The following is a 25,975-nucleotide window of genomic DNA, read 5'->3' as shown; positions in this document are numbered from 1 at the left end:
TATCAAGGCTGTATATTGTCACCCAGATTATTTAACTTATATGCAGAGTACACCATGCAAAATGCCAGGCTGAATGAAGCGAGCTGAAATCAAGATTGCCAGGAGAAATAGCAATAATCTCAGACATGTAGATGACATCACCTGTTTGGCAAAAAGAGAAGAAGAACTAAAGAGCCTCTTGATGAAAGTGAAAGAGGAGAGTCTGTCCCCCATTTCTCCTCTTGCCCTCAATCTTTCCCCACATCACAGTCTTTTCCAATGAGTCATTTGTTTGCATCAGATGGCCAAAGTATTGGGGCTTCAATTTCAGCATCAGTCCCTCCAAGGATATTCAGGATTATTTTCCTTTAGGAGTCCCTCCAAGGATATTCAGGATTATTTTCCTTTAGGATTGACTGGTTTGTTCCCCTTGCTGTCCAAGGGACTTCCAAGAATCCTCTCCAGCACCTCAATTCAAAATCATCAAATCTTTGTTGCTTTGTGGTTCAACTTTCACATCTGTACATTACCATTGGAGAAGCTGTAGCTTTGATGACATGGACCTTTGTCAGCAAAGTGATATCTCTACTTTTTAATAAGCTGTCTAAGTTTGTCATAGCTTTTCTTCCAAGGAGCAAGTGTCTTTGAATGTCATGGTTGCAATCACTCTCTACAGTGATTTTGGCTCCCAAGAAAATAAAATCTGTCACTGTTTCCACATTTTCCCCATCTTTTTGCCATGTAGTGATGGGACCAGATGCCATGATCCTAGTTTATTGAATGTTGTGTTTTAAGTCAGCTTTTTCACTCTCATCTTTCACCTTCATCAAGAGACTCTTTAGTTCCTATACATTTTCTGCCATTAGAGGGATATCATCTGCAAATAAATTCTTAAAATTGCAATATGATATATGATTTTGTAACATAATACAGCATATAGCATATATTTCTGTATGGTGCAACTTTATAATACAGTTTTCTTCCCAAAGTGTTTATTTTTTTAAATAGTTTTTTTTTTTTTTTAATTTTAGTTAAAGTCTGTCTCTTTCATGTTATATAGTCTTTTCAGGAATATCTTTATTATCTTAAAAAAAAAGCTTTCTTAAATGCATTTTGTTTTATAATTTTAATTGATTCATATATCTTATCCAAAATAGCAGAATTTAGATTTTAAAATGTAACATTAGCATTTTCACTAAGAACATCACTCTTTAATGTTATGAATGTCTCTTCAATGATATACTGATGGCCTGCATTTTCATTAACATAAATATTAATGTTAAAGTAACATAGTATCCAGAAGTTATTATTGAGCATTTTCATTGAAGAATATCCTGTTCATGAAATTGCATGTGGAATTTATAACATCGTATGATGCTTTTTATAATATTGCATGATGCTCTGTGCTTTTTTAGATCTAAATAATTTTAATGTATTTGTCTTTTCCAATTTTACTTCAAGCATACTTACAATTATCACTACTGGTATGCAAAACTTACTGCTAGACTAAATTTCCTACTGGGAAAATTTGAATATCAATTATATAATTTAGAATATAAAATGAATGCAAAAAAATTGATTTTCAGTATTCATTGAAAACAGTAACACCCTCATCAAAACTCATGTGGGAGAGGAGAATTACACACACCTGTCTTCAAGATTCAGATCAGCTCTTACCTATGCATCAATAGTTCCAAAACTAACATAAAGTTTGCAATGCATTTTCCTTTCTTTTTTATTATGTGTATTAGTAAAGTATCACATATGTATGTAATTGTTGTCATTCTAGGTGGAACAATAGTCATCCATGCATGATTATTTTCTGTGATATAAAGTTGCTCCTGAGAAGTACTCAGCCTCCCTTGATATATATAATTGCAAAATACCCTGTCACAACAGAGAAATTATTTCACACCATATTATATTCATTAGTGTGCATTCTGTAGAATGGAAAATTGATTATTATTTTAATGTAGCCATGATGACAGTCTTTGTATTTTCTAATCTCATCAAATCCATTGAATACAACCAAGGCTTGTTTCCATAGCAACCATGAGTGAAAAGAAGAACTACATAATACACGTATGTGCTGCACTCTTTAATAAAATTTCAAAGAGAGGATTGGATAGGGAAATTCTGGAAGAAGGGAATTCTGAGTCAGTAGTGACCAAGAGGGTCTATAAATCTGTGACCAAGGAAGACATATTAAATAATTGACTACACGGTCAGGTAGACAAATCACAACAAAGCAATAATTTCCAGAATAAAATTTGACTATTTCAGGAAACATAGTGACTTTAAGCTTCCTACAAGACTGAAAAACATTTCTAAATCTAAAATTTGAGGATGACAGAATAACCGTAACTATTAAAAAAATAAAAAGTCAGGCTAGGGTGTTGCCACAGCTCTGTAATTGTCAAATTGTAATTTTTTGCAATTTACAATTTCTAGAACTTAAAGGGAATACTCATTTAAAACCAACATTGTTAATTTTTTTCAAATTGCCAGAACAAAAACTTGCAGCCTCCTTCTGCAGGAGGGAGTAGAGATGAGTTACCTAAGAGAGACAGAAGAAATGATATCTTATTGATCTGTTCTGAGAAGATAGCAAAGACCTGACTAGAAAATAACCCAGAAAAAATGTTGCAAATGCTGGAAAAAAGTAGAATAGCAGCTGAGGTCACAGGGCTTAATCTAAAGGTACTAGTAACAAAATTAGCTCTTTTTCCCTGAAGCTCCAACTGAGTTCCTTTAACACTGATAAGAGGAGAGGCTTGTCCAGCCAAGTTCGCAATTGGACCGGGACACTTTGCACTGCTGATTACTAAACTTGAACACAGTGTAATGTAATTCACAGAAATAAAAGACCTTTGGGGTCTTCAATAATTTTTAAGAGCAAAAGAGAATTTTTAGACAGACAGAATTGAAAGCCACTCCTCTGTGGTATTACATCTTCTAAAAATGCAGCAACAATGCCAGTCTAAGCCTACAGAAAGTGAGTAAAGAGAGAAGAGGTCATGCCAGTCATGTGGCTCTCACCCCTTTAGTCACATCATTTTACTTCTTGAATAAAAATTATAGAGTTTATTCTTCTATACTGAACTCATTTAGGCATGAGGAAACTGAGATTCAGAGCATGGACAAGTACCTAAAATCTTACACTGGAAAAAGCACTCATCATCCTTGACCCTAGGGGAATGCTCTTTCAGTTATTCTGCATTACTTTAATAAAAATGTATATATTTGCATCTAGCTTGAAATGGGCAATATTACATTGTTATAATCAACATGAGTAACTGAAAGCAAGAATTTACTTATTTAATTTTTAATGTTTCAATTTTTTCCCAGATAGTGTGCTTCTTTCATTTACAAAAATATTTGAAAGGCAAGATAGAGTGTATAATTTTTGTTATATAACCATTTTCATTAAGTTGCCACTAGTTGTGTCTCTGACAATATCTTAACATATGGGTGGACAGTCAGAATGTTAGACACTCAAACTACTAGAGTAGTAGAAAATATAATCTAACCAACTTCATTAAGGCTAGAAAAATACCTGCTATTCTTTTCAGAAATGGTTTCAAGTGCGAAGAACTCTTGGTATTCCTTTATTACTTACATAAAGGTGTATTTGCCTGTGTGCATTTTCCTTCTGATTTATTTATTTGTGTTAACAGCTCTTCATTTTTTGAAAAAATCAAAACAAAATAAAGCAAGCTCATTGTTATAGAAGCCTGACCCCAATAGAATTCTGTAGAGAGGGACTTCCCTGGCCAGCCAGTGGTTAAGACTCTGTGCTTCCAATGCACGGTACACAGATTCACTTTCTGGTCAGGGAATTAAGATCCTCCCTGCTGAGGCCAAAAGTAAATAAATTAATTAATTAAAATAAAATTTTAAAAAATAGAAAGAAATTTCTGTAGAAAACTTGCCAGTGATATTTTTCTACATTTGGAGATAAGGAAAGAATGGAGAGTCCTTCTCTTCCTTTGTTTCTGTGTATGTGTGTCCTCACTTAAAAGAGTCTCCATGTTTTGGAATCATTTAATCTCATTCTTACCCAGTTGATGTTCATTATATCTCTAAGAAACAAGATTTTTTAATTTTAAAAAATGAAAACAACAACAACAAAAATATGGTACAGTCTTGTGATGTTCTTCAAGGTGAAGTCAAAAGTCACTCTCGTCTTCGATATCACCGGTAATCTCCTTGTGTGATAGAAAGTCTCTTCTACACTGTGTGTGTATTTTTAGAGAATGGACAATTTGGACAATTAGATAGAATTTTTTACGAAGGATGTTTTGAAGTGTTGAAACAATTGCTTCTCATTTGTACACAATAGAGCTTAAAGATTTTAATTTCTTCTCTCACTACTGTTTAATCAAATATTCCCTTTAAAATCTTCTATTATTTCTTCTATTATTTCTCTCATAAAAAATCCTGTATAGGAATATTCACGTCAAAACTTTTTTTTTGGGCGGGGGGGTGGTTAAGAAGATGAATGACCACATTGCTTATCAGTATCAATGTACATTTTTAAAAATGGTTTAATTTAATGGAACTTTTGTAGTACTAACTTGAATTAGAGAACTTTTATAAAATTCTAACAGTCTTTCAAGTTTAAGAGAAAGGTTCTGGTCTTAATGAGATTGCTTTCACAATTAATGGACGAGGTATAAATTTAGCCTTGAGCATTCTATGTGAAGTGAGTTAGGACCACAGAAAAGATGAGATGCTTTCTTTGAAACTAAATATAATTTTCATGCCATGTCCAGCTTTCACAGGATTATAGGAAAGGAGATATTTAAACAGGTACCAGTAAAGTTGTAAAGTAGAATCTGTGAAATAGTGAACAGATTTAAGCATCATATCCCTAACTCTATTTGCATAAATTAAATTAATAGCTTCTTATTCATTGCACACAAATGTTTTTGTATCATTAACATTCTTATTCCAATGGAGATACGAAACAAATAGGCTTGAGGCAGGAGTACCGTTTTGTTTCAGTCTCCTTCTCCAGTTCCATCTCACAGCCCAGGACACTTTTCTCCTTAACAAAGTAGTGGAGAGCAGCTTCTCTCTTCTTCCACCTACAGCCAGTAAAAAGAAACAACTTTGCCCAAGGAAGCAGGGTGCTGCAGAGACCACACACCTGCTCATCTGAAGATGGGTGGCATGGAAAATACAAAGGAGGCAGTGCCCAGTGGACATTGAACCTGGCCCCTGGCTGCAACAACTGAGCCTCCGGCCCCAAAAGACTTGATATCAGAAGGCAGAAGGCACACATGATTCTGGCTCCCAGGCTCCAGCACCAAAGGCCATGAGAATCTGGGCAGCGGCAGCAGCAAGACCCAAGCCTGGTCCTTCTCCCTGGGGTCGCACCTGTGACTGGGCTCCTGGTTGTGGTGGTGAGGCTCTGAACCCAGGAAATGCTGAACACAATGGAGGCCCCACCATTTCAGAACACCCAGTGATGATGCCGGTGACAACAGGGATACCAGTGATAGCAAGATACCAGGAATCCTGAAGGCATAAGCAGTGATGATGTCAGATAGAGACACCTCTGACACCTGATGTCAGAACCAGAGACACCTCTGGTTGAGGTGATAGAGGGTGGATTGTGTTGATTCTCCAATAGAATCAGAGAAAGTGCAAGGCAGAGACACAAAAATGTTGTGCTATTGTCCAACCTACTGAAAAAAGAAAGGCCTCTAATTATCACCCTGTTGAATTGTGGGAGTCAAAGTTTAAAAAGCAATACCTAAAAGAAAGGTGGTCACTGTTTCAGATGCACAGGAGGAGGAGCAACTAGTTAAGCATCACACACAAATCATAGTGACATGGTATCACAAAAAGGAAAAGATGATTTCCCAGAAGTCAAAATTAAAGTCGCAGAAGATTGTGATCTCATAGAGAATTCAAAATGGCTATCATGAAGAAAGTCAAAGAGTTACAAGAATTACAAGAGTTACAAGAAAGCTCAGAAAGATATTTTAATGAGCTCAAGGATAAAATTAATGAGCAGAAGGAATACTTTACCAAAGAAAGTAAAACTTTGAAAAAGAACCAAACAAATTCTGAAGCTGAAGATCCCAATACACAAGATGAAGGATACATTAGAAAACATTGAAAATAGAGCTGACCATATGGAAAAGAGAATTAATTAGCTTGAAGGTAGAAATCTAGAAATGATACAGGGAGAAGAGGAAAGAGAACTTGGTTCTTTTTATAAATGAAGAAATTCCTTGAGAACCACCCAACTCTATTAGGAAAGGCAATATTAGAATAATGGGCATTACAGAAGGAAAAGAGAGAGAGAAGGAAGCAATGAGCTTATTTAAAGAAATAATAGCTGAGAACTTTCCAAACCTAGGAAGGAAGTCGATATATAAGCCCATGAAGCTAAGAGAATACCTAACTACCTCAGTGCAAAAAGATTTTTTCTAAGAAACACTATATTAAAATTATAAAAATCAATGATAAAGAATTTTAAAGACAGCCGAGGAAAAAAGTACAGTAAGCTACTCCCCTTTTGCCAAAACTTAAGATTTCTACCCCTAAGCCTGTTCTTCTGCTTACAAATGTTTATTCATTATTGAAAAAGTGCAAGTTAGTTACTCAGTCATGTCTGACTCTTTATAAGCCAATGGACTGTAGCCCACCAGGCTCCTCTGTCCATGGGAATCTCTAGGGAGGACTACTGGAGTGGGTTGCCATTCTCTTCTCCAGTTGATCTTTCCCAGCCAGGGACTGAATCTCAGTCTCCTGCATTGCAGGCAGATTCGTCACTGTCTGAGCCACCAGGGAAGCCCATTGTATTCATTATTGAGCACCACGTCAAATGTCAACTTTTCCTATGGAGACCTCTTCCTAATTCTCCCAAAGAGCAGGCCTCAAGGCTCTTATATCCCTTCATAGCCTCAGTTTTTCTCACTGTCTTGACAGTGAACTCTCTAAGAGCACTACTAAATACCTAGCATCCAGCACAGATTGTGGCCCCCACAGTAGTCAGTCAATACCTCTTTGATAAATAAATGAACAAAAAATGTACAGCAATTTTTGAAGAAAAATCTTTTTTTTTTCAAGTTAAATTCTAATAAAAAATTGCCATTTGTGGCCATACACTGGGGACATTAAGTATTATAATTGCCATTGAAGAGACTTCCTAAAATGTATGAGTAACTCAGTTATCTTAATTTTATGAAAGTCATTTAAAACTTAATAAAATAATTATAAAAGCAATAATGATAGTCATGCTGAAGACTGATAGTTAATTTCCAGAATGTAGCTTTTCAGAGACCTGGCTGGATATAAGGATAGGATTGCGCACATTTCAAGGACCATGACTGGGGTTTTGATGATTCAGAGATAAGGTCATTCTCTAGCTTGAAGGGAAATACGTCCTCAGTGCCCCATGTTTCTCTTTCAGGGGAAGTGTTTGGTGGGCAAACAGTTTGGACACTGAATTACAAGAGTTAGGAACTTGAATTGGTGGCCTCAACCCTAAATACCTGACTGGGGTAGTTACCTGTAAGCCCGATTAACTCTTTCTGAGAAACTTATTAACATTTACTGGAACACTTAGATTCCATGGAAACAGTTTTTTTTTTAATGGAAACAGTTTTATAAAAACTTAAAAACAAGATTTTTCTGGAGGAGTATCATCAGGTTCACATAAGAATTAGTAATCCTTGATTCAGACCCCCTAGAGTTTTACAACCTAAAGCTTTGAAAAGATCATTTGACCTGGAACTTTTTTTTTTTTCCTTTAAATCAAGCCAGTTTCCTCAGCCTTAGAAAACACATCTCAAGGGTTATCTGTCTTATAACTGCTTAGTGTGCCTGCTAGGGAAATTTAACTGCCAAATATTTCCACCAGTACCTGAAAAAATGGGCTACCTTTGTGAAATTATTTTATATTGACTAATGAATTAATTAAAATATCTAACAAAGGAAAAATTGACAGAACTATGTGTTTTATTTTGTGCGAATGAAATATCTTAACTGAATTTTAAGCTTATGGCAATAAAATATCCACAATTTAAAGGACATATTTATGTTATGACCTATTTTGGAAAGAGGAAGGAGCTTAAGTTCAACTAATAGTATAGTAGCAGATCATCGAGAACTTAACAATGCAGCTTAGATTTATGCCATGAAAAATTAGGTTATGGTCTACTCTAAGAATAGCCCTGCCTACCTGCCTGCTTTCCTGAAATAATTTAAGATTCCTATGGTGCAGAAATATCACAGATCTACTTTATTTGTATATTTGTGTGCTCAGTCATGTCTGACTCTGAGACCCCATGAACTCTAGCCCATCACGTTCCTCTGTCCATGGAAGTTTCCAGGCAAGACTATTGGACTGGGTTGCCATTTATGAGCTGCTGAAGCTAACACAGGTTTATTTACTTTTAACCAAATTATATTTTTTTCTCATCATTTCAAAAACTGTTGATGGATCAATTAATGTTACAATTTTCTGGCTGGAATTCTGCACAGGATGAAAGACAGATGTCAATAGCATGGACAGTTTTGTCTGAAATTGCTTTACTCCTAATGTAATATTTAAACATGTACTGTCTTTTTAGAAAAAAAAAAAGAAATATATAAATAAAAGAGGAGTATTTCAAAAATTATTGAATTGTTAATATCTGTACTGTTGGATATTGTTTAGAAACAAACATGCCACTATGCTACTCATTATTTTCTTGGAAAATAATATACTCGATTATAAGATATTAGTGTCTGGGTTTTTCTAAATTACTGAGCAACAAAATGAATACATAAAAAGTTAAAATATAGAACTTAATCTGGACTTTAATATGGGAGAAAATTAAGTTTTGATTTTTTAAGATTGTCCCAAAATAATGAGAAATAAAACCTACCTAAGAGAGCAAAATAAAAATAAATTCTGCCAGTGTCAGTCTGTTATTTTAGCAACCTTAATAAGCAAATTTGGGTTCTGCACAGTTAATGTAATCAATGTTATACAATCAATAATGAAAACAGCTAAAAACACTGTATAAACCTTGCCTTGGCCAATTTAGTCCCATCTTCCTGACACAATCATGCTGGTTTTCTAAAACTGTTTTCTTTCTGATGGATGCTCTGAGAATGTAAAACAATCCATTTAAGGCTCACTCAGACTTTGACTTAATATTGTTTATGCATCTTCCAGTAACTTACTCCTGGAAGAAACTGACTTCCAAAAAGAATAATCTGGGACTAATCAATATAATAAACTTAACATCACATCCCACTTATGATATCATCCCACTTATGATATACCTGGTGAGGATATTTTAGCAATCATTCATAATTTATTGACAGTACAAGTTTGCATGTGTAGGCAATTCCTTTTCTAAGAAAGTGTGATTATTTGAATGTGGGATTAAACCTTTTAAATTCAGGACATTTGATTGGCAAGGAAAACTAAAATCATTCCAATACAAATTCTAAGTCTATCTTTAAGGCTGCAAGAATTAACAGATGTGTGGATATTGGCTCAAACACAAATCCATATTTATAACCTGGAGATATTGTTGTACCTGGAATACATGTAAATTTGTTCTTACTAGGAGCTTATTAAAGATCAACTAGCTGATTACTACAAAGGAAGAGAATTGTGATTTCTAAAAATTAGCAATATTTTGCAAGGGTCCTATTAAACAAAAGAGACTTAGAGCATTTATTTTAAGTATTTTATTAATATAAACAATCTGGTATATAAATTCAAAATTATTGAACTACTAGAATTATATAATATGGGTAACAGGTATGTTCACTGAAGATTGCAAATAAGGTGAAACTTTTTATAATATATATATTTTTTATTTAAAATATTGTACTTATTTATTTTTTATTTTCAATATTTTAAAATATTTCAATTTAATTTTATATTATAGTATATATATTTATATAATATATATGAATACATAAATTTTTACTTATTTCATTATATATATATATGATATATATAAATACATATATAACTTAGAAGTTGATTTTTATCACCTTAGCATTTGCCATAAATAATTTTGGAAGAATTGGTATGGTGTTCACTATGTTTCCCAGATCCTCTTTCTGGAATAAAAATCAGACTTCTACTGTGGCTGTGATCACTGCTACAAAAAGGTCTCAGCTATTAGCTCCCCATGGGGCTGGCAGGGCTGCCTCAGTCTCTCATTCACTGAAGGGTTTATTTTGTCAACACTACTTCCTTTCCAAGGCTGTACAGAGTTATCATAGATGTACTGACCCAGTCTTCTAGCCCAAGTGTGTATGATTCTGATGGCTTACCCCAGCTTCATAATTTCCCATATTTTTGCAGGGGCTTCAACTGAGATCACATAATGGTTCAACTTTTTCCTTTTGTTTCATCCTGCTTCCCTTCTGAAGAGGTTGATAACACAATCAGTCCCTAATAAACCTCCAGCACAAGCATCTCCTTATCAGAGCCTGCTTCCCAGGCAAACGGAACCTACAAGATATAAAGGCCATAAAAAAAAGTCATAAGGCCCTTTTACAATATTGTAGCTACCTAATACATATTTATGCATAGCAACCTTGGGCTAAAATTATTAATATTATTGGTTATAAGAACATGTATGTATGTAATTTAAGTGTGCACATTTATATAATGGAAGACAGGGCAAACACTTTTCAATGTTGTTCTGTATACTGAGGAAGTACACCTGAGATGTCAGGGGAAAAAAAGGAAATTTTCATTAAAATATAGCACGTAAAATAATATAGGAATAGTTCAAAGAAGAGTACTATGTTTGGAATAGTAATATGATAAAAAGAAAAACAGTAGATATCAATAATATTTCTTTCATTTCACACTAGTGGTGGCTCTATCTCTCTTCCATGGTCAGACCTGCCTCTGGGATATGACCAAGCCATTCTTTTCAATTCTGACAAGGCATCAGTTTATTTTTCATGCGTTGGTTGCAATCAATAGAATTCTGATAGTTGTAAACGGAAAGATAGGCTACAATCGTCTTCTGACCAAAATAGATTGATTTTGGTGTGTGTATGTGTAGTGTGTGTGTTCTCTATCTTATTTTTAACATTTCTTGACAGACATTAAAAATAAAAATCTCCTTAGTGGCCCATAATCTTACAAATCAATTTTTAAAGTGCATATAGGTGACATATGCTTCACTGGTGGCTCAGACAGTAAAGAATCCACCTGCAATGTGGGAAACCTGGGTTTGATCCCTGGGTCTAGCAGATCCCCTGGAAGAGGAAATGGCAACCCACTCTAGTATTCTTGCCTGAAGAATCCCCATGGACAGAGGAGCCTGGAGGGCTATGATCCTCTTCCAATGGATGCAGAGGTCCCTGGGCCAACTTTACTTCCTATTACCTTATACCTGACTGTCCCTCTTTCCAGGGTGTCAATGATCTTTAGTAAACTATTAATTTGATTAGGCTTCTCTTCTTGGTGACTAACCATTGTGTGAAAACGATAAATTACAAAACAAAATTTACTTATAATGATGCTATGAATGTGAATGATAATTTAATTATGCCATAACAATTATTCTCGTAAAGTGACATAAAATTCAATCCCCTGTGCTCGCTTCGGCAGCACATATACTAAAATTGGAACGATACAGAGAAGATTAGCATGGCCCCTGCGCAAGGATGACACGCAAATTCGTGAAGCGTTCCATATTTTTTACCAGGAACTGCAGGAGAGGAGCGGTCGAGATGAGAAGACCGGCTGGGCTCTGTTCCCAGTGCTCAAGGATGAAGAGGAATCCCAGTTCATCGATGAGACCACTAGACGAGGGCTTGAGGATGAGCGGGTAGAAGTGATAGTGGGGCGGTTTAAAGGCCACAGGCCATCAGTCTGGGAATTGCTGAATTCTGAATACGTGACAGAGGACAAAAAACTAGAGTTAGTACAAAAATACAAGAGGGACACAGCACATGCATTAGAAAAGGTGGTAAAAGTGATCTTTGAGATAATCAGTGAGAAAGAAAAGAACAAAAAGCAGCTATGGTTCAGAGGTATCAGGAAACAGATCACAGCTTCTGAGCTGCTGACTTCATCCATCACGTGCAGCTGCTCCAGAGGGCTACTCGGGATCCTGAAACAGGGTTCTTATTCCTTTCTCTCACTGGAAAATGATCGTTCATTCGTGTTAAATAAAATTTTTTTCTTCTGTTAAGCATACATAGGAATGTTTTTAAAAATTGTTGTCTGGATATATCTGTTAAGTAGGTTTTACTTCCATGTTAATTACCTTCATGTCTTTCCCCTCGTTTTTATTGTAATTGCTCATTTTTGTCTATTTCCATTAAAGTCATGATCTTAAAAAAAAAAAAAAAATTCAATCCCCTGCTGTTCCAAATTTTGTAAATTATATAGGCTCAAAGAATCTGATAAATTTTAACATTCTCTCCTTAGCTCTCCAGAGATTCAAATTTGAATGCAGCTCTTTTTTTTTTTTTTTTTCCATTCTGGCCAATGTTTCTTCTTGGGTCTTCCTCAGTGGCTCAGTGGTAAATAATTTGCCTGCCAATATAGGAGACATGGGCCAATCCCTGGGTCAGGAAGATCCCCTGGAGAAGGAAATGGCAACTGACTCCAATATTCTTGCCTGGAAAATCCTATGGACAGAGGGACCTAGTGGACTACTGTCCAGGGCGTCACAAAAGTCAGACACGACTTGGCGACTAACCAACAATAATCTTCTCACACTACATGTAAAAGAAAATTGTTGGATGCAGCTATTTCACATTTATCTTCATCTATTGTAAACACACAATCTAAACCACCAGGGAAGCTCTGTCTTGTAAACATTTGAAAAATTTTAAATAGTTATTTTTTTTGTCAATTTGTTCTAATTCCCTGGTGGCTCAGAAGGTAAAGTGTCCTCCTGCAATGTGGGAGACCTGAGTTCAATCCCTGGGTCGGGAAAATCTGCTGGAGGAGGAAATGGCAACCCACTCCGGGACTCTTGCCTAGAAGCTACAGCCCAGGGGATGGCAAAGAGTCACACATGGCTGAGCAGCTTTACATCTCATGAATCAGGCTGCTTGCCACTTCTAACTAGGTAAAATTTTTTAAAAATCATACGGAATGTTCTGGGACAAAAAAGAAAAACTGATGAATTTAACTAGCAAATTAAATTTATTTGTGTTTATCCTTTTATTCAATTTATTCTTATGTTAACAAATATTTCATTCGGGGAGTGGGAGGTGGGAGGTGGGAGGTGGGAGGGGGGATCGGGATGGGGAATACGTGTAACTCTATGGCTGATTCATATCAATGTATGACAAAACCCACTGAAATGTTGTGAAGTAATTAGCCTCCAAGTAATAAAAAAAAAAATATTTCATTCAATGTGTGTTTTCTCTTTCATTAACTCTTGAGCTTGCTTTATCTAAAAGCAGATTATTACCTGCTGACTTCCTGTCATTAAACTACATTCAAAGTTGCCCTGCACAACACCCACTGCAACAGAGCAGAATGACTAAGCACACCTTACCTCCTCAATGGCCTTGGATAGGAGCTCCACATTTTAGATGAATTAAGCAGACATCCAAACTGGAGGAAACAGCATACTTCTAACACACAATATTTTGGATTTATTCATCTTATTAAGCACATCATTACTTATTGCTACACAGCAAGCAAAAAGGTCTGAAGATTAGAGGTTTAGATATTTTAATCAGGAAGGAGGGACCGGAGAATTATAAAACTCTCTGACTCAAGAGTCATATTTTACTTACAAAGATGGAAACCACAAAGGTGGAAAAGAGTTCGGGGATGTGAGCAGATTATTCTGGCTTGACTGAAAAAATGTAAAGTCGGGACACATTGCGTGAGTTGTGTAAGATCTTAAAGCTGTGTAAGATCTCACTGCTGAAATGGTGCAGGACATTCAATTGCACATGCATAGCATGGTAACAAGGAATCCAAGTGTACGTTATAAACAAAAACAAAATCAGACCCATGCAGCTGTTGGCTGAAACACGTGATCTACAAGCATGAAAGGGGTTTTCTGTTGACTATGGAAATTTCCTGTTCAGCTGAAATAGTATATACAAAAGCCAAGAGGCATGAAAAATAAGGCAGAGCTCAGGGTTGTGGTGAGACTCTGATTGGAGAACAGATTTACTCATGGGAGTTTGGAGAAATGAAGTCAGATATAATTCATTCATCAGATTGTAAATGACCTTACCTTCCATATTTATTCTGACTTCATATCAAAGGTTATTAGATATGACTGAAAGCTTTGTTTTAATTGAAATATAGTTGATATATAGTTATGCTAGCTTCAGCTATGCTACATCATGACTTAATATTTGAAATGATCACCATAATAAGTCTAGTAACCATTTGTACCCATGCAAATTTATTATGACATATTGACCATATTCTTTAATATTACATCCCTATAGCTGAGGATCTGTACCTTTAATCCCCTTCACCTACTCACCTGCACGTTACACACCACTGAAAGTCTTTAAACATGACAGTAGAGCATGGTCAGTTTTCCCAAATAGAAGATTTACTAAACTAATAAGAGTGTAGATAAGAGATCAGTTGTAAAACTGCTGCTGTAGCAGGATGAGTAGAAAATGAAGAGGATGTGAATTTTGAAAAAAAAAAAAAGGTGTATGCAAATAAAGGTAAAGTTCATGCAAATTGGTTACACTGAACTGGCTCTTTGGGAGAAAGGAAGACACAGATACCAGTAGATAAGAGCAGAAACCACTGGTGTTCAAAAACTCTCCCTAGATCTCATGAGTTTGTGACCTTGGTCACAGTACTTTTTTCTTTATACTTCATTTTCCTCATTTATAAAATTTTGTGCAGCTTCCCTCATTGCTCAGTTGGTGAAGAAGCTGCCTGTAATTCAGGAGACCCGGGTTCAATTCCTGCATCAGGAAGATCCCCTGGAGAAGGAAATGGCAACGCACTCCAGTATTCTTGCCTGGAGAATCCCATGGACAAAAGAGTCCAGCAGGCTACTGTTCATGGGGTTGCAAGAGTCGGGCACAACTTAGCAACTAAACCATCACCACCAGATCATATGAGTTTGTGACCTTGGTCACAGTACTTTTTTCTTTATACTTCATTTTCCTCATTTGTAAAATTTTGTAACAATAATTTAGGGTAATTTAGGAACTATCATATAGTATGTTACAGGGACAAATCAAGTCAATACATACACATCACTTAGCAATACATATCAGCAGCAGCTATTTTTATGAAAGATAATTAATATTACCTGATTGGAAGACAGAGGGACAGAAAAATTGCCACAGATGAAAATTGGAGAATGCAAGTATCTTTTTAAAAAGTGTGTATTTAATTCACCTCCATTTATTCCCAGAGTCCAAATAAAATAATTTCCTAATACCTTCATCTATGTGTTCAGTTCAGTTCAGACACTCAGTTGCGTCTGACTCTTTGAGACACTATCGACTGTAACACTCCAGGCTTCCCTGTTCTTCACCTACTCCCAGAACTTGCTCATACTCATGTCCATCAATTTGGTGATGTCATCCAATCATTTCATCCTCTGTCATCCCCCTCTCCTCCCACCTTAAATCTTTTCCAGCATCAGAATCTTTTCCAGTTCTTCACTTCAGGTGGCCAAAGTATCAGAGTTTCAGCATCAGTCCTTCCAATGAATATTCAGGACTGATTTCTTTTAGAACTGACTGGTTTGATCTCTTTGGAGTCCAAAGGACTCTCAAGAGTCTTCTCCAACACCTCATTTCAAAAGCATCCGTTCTTCGGTGCTCAGGTTTCTTTACAGTTCACACTCTCACATCCATACATGACTACTGGAAAAACCAAAGCTTTGACTAGATGGACCTTTGTTGTATCTGTCTGTGTATCATTGTTAAACTCTTGTTTAAGCAGGCTGGAAACCTGACAGTTGCTTTGATGCATCTCTCTTCTCCTGCCTTTGTTTAAGCAGTTACTAAGATTTATTGTTTCTGAAAACAGACAAATCACCCTCATCAGTCACTCTTACATGGCGCTTCCCAAGTTCAATCCAAATTGCTATTGGGACATAACCTGAAATGCCTTACCTACCCATCATACCTGCCCACTATGAGACAATGCACAGGTCCTTTCACAATGCCACCCCTCTTCTTAAATGTTTCAGTATAATCCATTCCTACTGTAATGACTTCATCCCTCTATTTTTCCTTCATTCCACTCTTGGCTTCAGTTCTTATTGCCCTGTAATCACATTTTGCCCCTCCTGCTTCTAAGCTCCTGTTTCTCTGCTTGCCTGGAATGCTTTTTGTAATTCCTTGTCCATGTAAAACCTCCACATTCTATCTGTTCTAGACTTACATCACAACTCAATTTAGAAGTGTGTCAGAATACTTACATATTTTAAATGAAGAATGTCGCTTTTTAAACTGGCTTGGACAAAGATTACAGTCAGAATTTTTTTGACTATATAAGACTTTCTTGGGCTTCTCTGATGGCTCTGCAGTAAAGAATCTGCCTGTCAGTACAGGAGATGCAGGCTTGATCCCTGGGTCAGGAAGACCTCCTGGAGAAAGAAATGGAAACCACTCCAATATTCTTGCCTGGAAAATTTCAAGAACAGAGGAGCCTGCAGGGCTACAGTCGATGGGGTTGCAAAAGAGTCAGACATGACTTAGCAACTCAACAACAAGCTACTCAACAACAACAAAAACAACAAGGCTTTCTCAGAGATTACAGAGCAATCACAGGTATTTGTGATAAACTTTTGCAGTTCATTGTATACCATGTGCAATGTAATAAAAATGTATAGTGTTGTCATCTAAGTAAGTAATACAACCTGATGACAGAGATTGTCATCATGTCTATTACCACCCCAGATATAGTGTTTGGCAATACTGGTAATACTTTAATAGCCATTTGTTTGAACTAGGGTTTGAGACAACTTTCAGAATTTAGTGGAAGTGACCATAAATTTTAAAGTTTCAATTATTGATTGTAATAATCTACTTAACATCCTTTCTACAGCATAAGTGCTTTAGAATATATATTAAATAGATGATTTCTAAATTATATAGGCAAGCTTAAATTTCTACAATAGAGAGCCCAATCCAAGCCAAAAAATATAGACTTGTTGCTATAGAGAACCAACTAAGAATTTGAAATTAATAGTCATGTGACAGAATTTAAAAGGATATGATTAGCAGCCACAAACACCTAAAATGTGTTAGGTTTAATGAAAGTTTATAATTATAGCATTGAGCATTATAATTTCTTTGAAAATGGCAAAAAGGAACAATAGATATTAAAATTGTTTTTTAATGATTTCATAAAGAATAATGACAAAAGAATATAAGAGATAACAAAATAGGGAGAAATAAAACTGATTTCTACTTATTTGAGAAAGACCTACTTAAAATTAATATCAGCTTATATAACAATTTGAGACAACTACCATAAAAGATACAAAATCATTTTAATACAGGGACGTTCTTCATGTCATCAATGGAATGATGAAAAGTAGATTAAGCCATAGCCTTTGTGCCTTAGCAATTAACTGCTAGGTTTGTAATATAACCAATAAGCACCAAAACTTGAAGATATATGAAAAAAAGACAAGAGACCATGATAGTCTTTTTGAATTTTTATCACTAAAGCTATAACTTGTCATTCAAAATAGCTTTAATTTTAAATTCAAGACAAATAATTCCCTTGCTCCCACTTTTTAAGCATTAAAAAAGATAGAAAATTCTTACTATATTTTCAGTATTTATAAATATTCCAGGTTAAGAAAGAAAAGTATCAATAAGAAATGTATACTTTAAAAAACAAATATTTTCTTAACTGTGGCCAGCCACTTTATTCTCAGAGCCTATATTTTATTCACCTTTGCATTTCCTGATTTCTTGATTAAAATGCATGTTGAATAAATGAATTCATATTAAAAATAAAGGCAAATATCATCACTTCTAGAAGAAAACAAAATATTAAGAAGAAGGTTAAGTTTTAAAAGTATGGTACTTGTATATGTATTTTTAATATTTCTACATTTTCAAGACAGTATTTGAAGGAAACATAAAAATCTGATATCACTATGACTCAGAAAATGTGTTATTAAATCTTACAACAGGAATTTAAATTTACTGAAATGGCAGACATCCTTAGAAATGTTTACTCTTTAAAAGTAGGGAATAACTAATGACACATGTGTAAAGAAAAAGAAAAAATATAAATAACAACAGAGAGATATTCAAAGAAAGGAAAAAGTTTAATGCATGACTCTGTTTATACTTGTCTGCATTGTTCATTTCAATTTGTGCAACTTGACCCTTTGTACTGTCTATCTTCACTACAATTGGTCATCATGCATTTCTTCAAAGTAAAAAAAGAAATGCTAAAGCCACAGAATAGAGTGTTACCTAACTTCCCACAGATGTTGTTGTTTTCTAATAGAATGGGACAATTCATTTCAGAGGTTTTCTGACCTTAAAATTCAATCTATCCAAACCATCTGTGTTCTTTAATGACTAATTCAAGACTCCATTTTCCTCCTATTGAAACAGGTGGTTCTAAGTCATTGCCATCTTCCAAGCCCAATTGAGAACCTCACTTAGGAGATGACTTTAGGATATGTGACTGCAAAACTTATATAGAAGAAGTTAGAAAAGAGCTAATGTCTAGGGAATTTGCTGAAATCTTGACCAGCCTGGAAATTATACTCCACCTGCATATATCATCATGAGTGGCCATGCCTAACCACACCAGAGAGAAAAGATTCCTGTCAAGGCTGCTGTTCACTCTCTCAAAATTAACATGATATGAAAATGTGCTCAGCCTAGTGACAGAAGTAAGCTTGCTACTTCTTCCATTCTACATGAGACAGCGATTGATGAGCATGCCACATAATTCACATCAGAATCAACCATTTTAGAGTCATAACAAAATAATCAACACTGGTGTCTTAGAAATTGGCATATTTACTTAAGTTATCAAGAGTTTAAGTCCATATTAAACATATTTAATACTTATAACTCTTCTGTAAGGAAATCATTTATTTTGTAGGTTGGAAAACAGGCCCAGCAAAGACAAATAATATAATATTCAAGTATAATATTCATGAGATAAAGAATGGAGCCAGGGTTTGAGGGAGCATATTACAACTTTCTTTGGCAATTCTCTTTTGAGTACAGTTACACTAGGAGGAATCAGAGATAGGAAAAGACTGAGGGCTGGATGCAGACCTGAGTCCCAGTCAAGGCCAGATGTTTTCGTTTACTCATTGATGCATGTACTCATTAAAATAATAACTAATAACTTAGCTCTTGGATCCCATTAAGTGCTGAGTATGAAAGAAAAATGTTTTTTCCTGGTAGCTCAGCTGGTAAAGAATCTGCCTGTAATGCAGGAGACCCCAGTTCGATTCCTGGGTTGAGAAGGGATAGTCTATCCACTCCAGTATTCATGGGCTTCCCTTGTGGCTCAGCTGATAAAGAATCCACCTGCAATGCATAAGACCTGGGTTGGGAAGATCCCCTGGAGGAGGTCATGGCAACCCATTCCAGTATTCTTGCCTGGAGAATCCCAGCGACAGAGAAGCCTGGTGGGTTACAGTCCATAGTTGCAAAGAGTCGGATAACCACCGAAGTGACTTAGCATGCATGTGAGATAATATATATGGGAAAGAAGAATAGGATCCTGACAATAGAAATTTTTTTTTTTTTCTTGGCAATCAGGAAAGATATCTCAGAAAGACAAAGTGGTGACAGTCTGGACTATATAATATAGACAATAATTAGCTAACTTTTGAGACTTTTAATCATGAGTGCCACAAGCAGATTTCATGGAAAAAAGAGATAAATTTAGCTGCTTTGTGTAGAGTCACTTGAGGAGAAACAGGCAAGGGACTCAGTCCCAAGAGACCTAGTGACAGGCAGTCTCCTTTCCTCATGAGTAATGAAGCTACCAGGATAGAACACACAGAAATATGTCAATTCAGAAATTAAGTTGAATGCAGGAAATCATCTCTGTTACATGTGAGTCTTTCCAGTACTATGTGAACAGGAGAAAGACTAGCATATTCCAGTGAAGATTCTCTCATCCATGTGTCTCGCAAATAAGCTGAAATAGTTCCTTCTTTTGGTGTCTGCCAGTTCCTCTGACAACTGTGGACTTTCCAGTATCCTGACTCTGATTATGGTCCCCTTGAGCTGTGGAGAAGAAGGTTCTAGAAAGAAGGAAAAATCTCTTCTTCCAAAGCCTCTGGGCAAGAGAGATAAATGTTAAGTGTAGTGACAAAGGTGTTTCTTCTGATGGCACTCTGATTGTGGTTGTGTCATTGAGATCCACTTTTGTAGACAGAAGATGATGGAATTAAAGAAAATGTGGGGTCACTGAAAAGGACTGACAGCTGTGGGAAGACAGAGGGAGGATGGAGAAAGGTTCTCAAAGCTGCTCACACACACACACACACACACACACACATTTATATGTGTGTGTGTGTGTATATATATATATATATCTTATACCTAACACAATTTCCTCTTAATGGAGTAGTATTCTTTTAGCCAAGTTTTGGTCTTTCATTTTCTTGCAATTTAGTTGATAGTTTCGTTTTCACTTATTCTTATTTATAACCCTTCCTCCTTTTTCTAGCTGTGAGCAGGTTTTCCCTTTTGATGGGCCTTTGGAAAGTCCCTCTGGATGATTTCTTATGTTTAATTATTTTGATTTGCAGCTCTGCTGTTTGTTTTTTATATTCCTCCTTGTTTACAGTCACGCCTGCTGAAGTTTGGTTCTTTATTACCTGTTTATTATTAAGTGATAAGACCTCTGTATCAGAAGAAAAACATTCAAAATTAAAAGAAAGAAATACCTCTCTTCCTTTTTGTTTTTCAGTGCTTCTAGTGGTCCTCTTAGCACAGATGAATTAGCATGACAAAATATTTTCTAAGCAGTAATCACAACTTAGGAAGGCTCTCCATCACAGTCTACAAATATTTTCTAAGTTTCTTTCCAATGTGTCTTTAATCAACTTGTATTTTGATTTTACTAGACAGGAGAGAAGGCTGTCTCCATTTTATCATCCTTACCTCAACTCCCAGAACCATGCAGAAATCAGAGCCCTTCATCATTTCCTGCATTCAGCTCTGTCTCTGCTCTATGCCAAATCTAAGGATCTATGTGCCTTTCTGCCTCACATCCCTGTGTCTGTCAAACAGTGTAACCACCCAACTCCTCCCAACCCCACCTGCAAGCCTCCAGCCATCTATCAAGCAACTCCTTCGCAGAGTTAAACTCCACACACATTTGGCATCTTACATATTCTTTCAGATAATATTTAAGAAATTTAAGAGTAATTCTTATCTTTGTCATGATTAAATTCCTGGACCTTTAAGCAGAGTGACAATACAATTCATCACCCCAACCAGGACAGCTTTATTCAAGACAAATACTGAACAGAAAGGAACATCAGGGCAGGCATGTCCTGGAGTTCATATTGGTTACCCCAATTGCAAGCAGAGGAGTGTATTTTTATCTTTGTATTTTAGTGCCTGGCAGAGTTTCAGACATGCAACAGACCCTTAAAAATAGCTATGAAAAAAGTGTTGAATGCACACATGTATTTCTCAACTCTCCTATCAGAAACCATTAGGATTTGGAGATTAAACACATGGATTTCAGGTACTGATTCTCCTGTTATTGTATTTATGAAGTTTCATGAATTAATCAGTCACATCCTCCATTTTCACATCTCTTATGTAGGTATACTGCATCCTTCATGCAACTAATATATTGATTTATATATTAATAATAATTTAAAAACCCTCTAAGTTATATGTGCAGTAAAACACATAATACAAAAATATCAGTATTCCTTGGATATAAATGTTAGCATTTCACTGGTGTTACTTCTCTTCTGTCTGCTGTATTCTTTTCAAAAAACAAAACAAAACAAAAAACAGAGATGTTGTGTGTTCTGGATCTGAAATGCTGTGCTTCTAACTTGGTGGTATTAAATGGGCTAATATATGTAAAATACTTAGAAGTGAAATCAGCATTTGCTATAAAAGTGTGTATTTCATGACTGAGTATTAATTTTTAACTTTTGGTTTACAAGTCTTCAGAACAGTTACCACAATGCAACTTATTAAAGTTTAAGAATATAAGCTCTGGCTATATATTGTCTTTGAACCACTAGATGTGTTATCTCAAGAGAAATATTTCAGCCTTCTCTGTCTCTGCTTTTTTCATCTGTGAGGAGAGGTTTATGGTACTTACCTAGTGGGGTAGTTTATGAATATTAAATTAAATAATACATGTGAATTTTGTAAAAAAAAAAAAAAAAGTATTTAGAGTAGCCCTAGCACATAGGCTTAAATGTCAACATTCAGAAAACAAAGATCATGGCATCCAGTCCCATCACTTCATGGCAAATAGATGGAGAAACAGTGGAAACAGTGGTGGACTTTATTTTGGGGGAGGTGCTCCAAAATCACTGCAGATGGTGACTGCAGCCATGAAATTAAAAGATGCTTGCTCCTTGGAAGAAAAGTTATGACCAACTTACACAGCATATTAAAAAGAAGAGACATTACTTTGCCAACAAAGGTCCATCTAGGCAAGGCTATGGTTTTTCCAGTGGTTATGTATGGATGTGAGAGTTAGACTTTAAAGAAAGTGAGCACTGCAGAACTGATGCTTTTGAACTGTGGTGTTGGAGAAGACTCTTGAGAGTTCCTTGGACTGCAAGAAGATCCAACCAGTCCATCGTGAAGGAAATCAGTCCTTAATATTGATTGGAAGGACTGATGCTGAAGCTGAAGCTCCAATACTTTGGCCACCTGATGCCAAGAACCGACTCATTTGAAAAGACCCTGATGCTGAGAAAGATTGAAGGTGGGAGGGGAAGAGGAAGACAGAGGATGAGATGGTTAGATGGCATCACCGACTCAATGGACATGCTGCTGCTGCTGCTGCTGCTGTCACTTCAGTCGTGTCCGACTCTGTGCGACCCCATAGATGGCAGCCTACCAGGCTCCCCCGTCCCTGGGATTCTCCAGGCAAGAACACTGGAGTGGGTTGCCATTTCCTTCTCCAATACATGAAAGTGAAAAGTGAAAGTGAAGTTGCTCAGTCATGTCTGACTCTTCGCAACCCCATGAACTGCAGCCTACCAGGCTCCTCCATCCGTGGGATTTTCCAGGCAAGAATACTGGAGTGGGGTGCCATTGCCTTCTCTGCAATGAACATGAGTTTGAGTAAACTCTGGGAGTTGGTGATGGACAGAGAGGCCTAGAGTGCTGCAACCCATGGGGTCACAGTGAGTCGGACACGACTGAGCAACTGAACTAAACTAAGCACATAGGTGTCTCAATAATTTTTTTTTACTAACCATTATTTGCATGTAAGTATGATAAAAAATAATATTATTTTCGTAATATTCATATGAGATCATTCATAATAGTTCTGAAAAAATTAAACATATCTAACAGGATAGAAGTTTGTTTTATATTCAAGGGGATAATAATTGCAACAAATCTAATCTCTATCAGGTAAAATATATTTTAGATAGTTGTGTTTTATTTTATTATATTTCATTTTAGGAAAACAAAACTACTTGCAAGCATAATCCACTTTCTGAAACTACATTAAATACCGAAATTGCATTATGAGTTTGTAGATATAGTTGTTTCTAAAAGATAATGCAGATCCTACGAAGATCATTTTCACATTGGATGGTGTTCTCATCAACTTTATTAACCACCTCACCATCTCACCCTAAATACTGGTTCATTTTGGTCATTTCAGTCTAATAAATAACTAGTTCAAGAGGAGGGAAAACCACTGGGTTTCTATTAAATCAACATGCATGTATTCTTAGTTGTGTCCAACTCTTTGCAACCCTTGGACTGTAATCCACCAGGTTCCTTTTTCCATGGGGTTTTCCAGGCAAGAATACTGGAGTGGGTTGTAATTGCCTTCTCCAGAGGATCTTCCTGACCCAGGGATGGAATCCATGTCACCTGTGTTTCCTGTGTTGCAGGTGGATTCTTTACCCACTGAACCACTGGGGAAGCCCAGGGTTACTATACAGCCAATAACATTTTTAAAAATTTTTTTGAATAACATTTTTTAAAATTGCCCATTTTTTAAAAAATTCAATTTATCAATAAAGTTTAAAAGTATCCTTTATAAAAATAGCTTAACCATATGGTGTGCATAACTGAAACAAAAATGTGTACATATATGATGTAAAATGTGATGATATTTATAAAAATGATTTAAAACACTTGAATTATACAAGCATTGCCCATTGATGTTAATCTCAGTTCCCAATGTTTTAGTCATTAACATTCTGGAAAAAGGCTAAGGAGTACTGTTGCTTTTTCTATATTTATAAATCTTTCCTTTGTCTAGTGATTTCATTTCTGCACAATTTATCACACTATATTAAAATGGCCTTGTTTTAATATTCCTTGTAATCTCTTGACTTTAAGCATTCACATCTTGGCTTGAAAGCTAGAAAGATACACATACCATACAGCAAAGATTTTTGTCATCACCAATCACAGAGCAGTTAAAATTGTAAATGTTCAGAGTTATGGAATTGTGCCTTTGTTACCTAATTGCTTTCAATGTACATTGTAAAGTATTGATTGTGTAGTAAAATTAGGCAGCTAGATATGATATTCTATTGGTAAATCACCATGACATTTTTCACAGGTATTTAGTCTAAAAAAAAAAAATTACCTGATATGTATTTCACTGGGGGAAAATGTTTTAAAAAACATGGTACTTTGCTTGACTCATACCAGCTACTCTATGTAGATTAACTTAGTTTCTCTTCAGTTTCAGTGGCTCGTATTGTCATGTATGGCAGTAGTCTCCACCATTTGCTCTAGCTGCTCCTCCCACTTCTCTTTCATTTCTCCTTTCCTTCTGCTTCCTTTCCTAATAAGTAATTCCTCAGAAATACGAAATGGTCAAATACAACTTTTGTGCATACTCAATGCCTTACATGTTTTGCAGCAAGTACATTAACTGAAGGACTCTCTCTAGCCGCTTACCTCTCAGCATCAAATGTCTTCAAATTCTGTTTCTAATGCCTCACATTTGGATTCTTTTCTTTGCATTTCTTTTTAAGATATAATATGTAACATTTTAGTTAAACTATCTTTGCTTCCTTGGTTTCTTAGTGCTGGCTACTCCACCCCACTTATCTTGGTCAGGCTCCCTAAATTGCAGTTTAGGCTGGACCCCAGATTCCTTTGTGGTAAGAAGTGTCATTATTATTCACACCTTAATTCATAATTTCAGCTCATGCTAGAGAGACACGGAGATGTTTCAAATTAATAAACATTCTAATAATTAACAAAAACTTTTTAAGAACTATATTAGTTCTGACATTGATGACTTTCCTGGAAGATTGTCTTCCCTGACTGTGCCAAAATGTGCTAGTGACACTGTCATTATGCTAAGTGTTAGTGAGTTTCCTTTGTGAAGCATGTGTACTGCAAAAATTAATCACAAGCCCAAAAAGGAAACAAACTTTCTAAGGTGATACACAGTAATGGTACAATAAAATGGAAATCTTGGATGTTAAAGCCTGAAAATGCTAGTAAGGAAATAAATGACTCATACATGCTTTTGTGCTTAGTAGAATTTTAGAAACCTCACTGGAATATTAATTGTTAATATTCTATTAATCTAAGATGATAAGACACACTGCATTAATAAAGTGTTAAATTTTTTTTAAAGCTGATAGATTTTAGAATTTTTTAATTAATTGATTGATTTTAATTAGAGGCTAATGACTTTACAATATTGTGGTGATTGTTGCCATACATTGGCATGAATCAGCCCCAGGGTCACATGTGTCCTCCCATCCTGAAACCCCCTCCCTCCGCCCACCCCAACCCATCCCTCTGGGTATCCCCAGAGGACCAACTCTGAGTGTCCTGCTTCACGCATTGAATTTGTACTGTTCATCTGTTTCACATATGGTAATATACATGT

At 35.8% G+C, this 25,975-nt stretch overlaps 1 long non-coding RNA gene and 1 other non-coding gene across 2 annotated transcripts; one reads left to right on the top strand and one right to left on the bottom strand.

Moving 5' to 3' along the window:
• LOC122685294 lies at positions 1-22,368 on the bottom strand. The gene is made up of 3 exons (XR_006338344.1): positions 22,327-22,368; positions 11,880-11,885; positions 1-202 (listed from the first exon to the last, which is right to left on the bottom strand). It is a non-coding gene; the product is annotated as an uncharacterized LOC122685294 (long non-coding RNA).
• LOC122685645 lies at positions 11,563-11,669 on the top strand. Its single transcript, XR_006338495.1, has one exon. It is a non-coding gene; the product is annotated as a U6 spliceosomal RNA (small nuclear RNA).
• Positions 22,369-25,975: the final 3,607 nt, after the last annotated feature.

The sequence above is a fragment of the Cervus elaphus genome, chromosome 28, assembly GCF_910594005.1.
Source record: "Cervus elaphus chromosome 28, mCerEla1.1, whole genome shotgun sequence".
Taxonomy (NCBI): Eukaryota; Metazoa; Chordata; class Mammalia; order Artiodactyla; family Cervidae; genus Cervus; species Cervus elaphus.
This window is presented reverse-complemented; position numbering and strand designations above follow the sequence as displayed.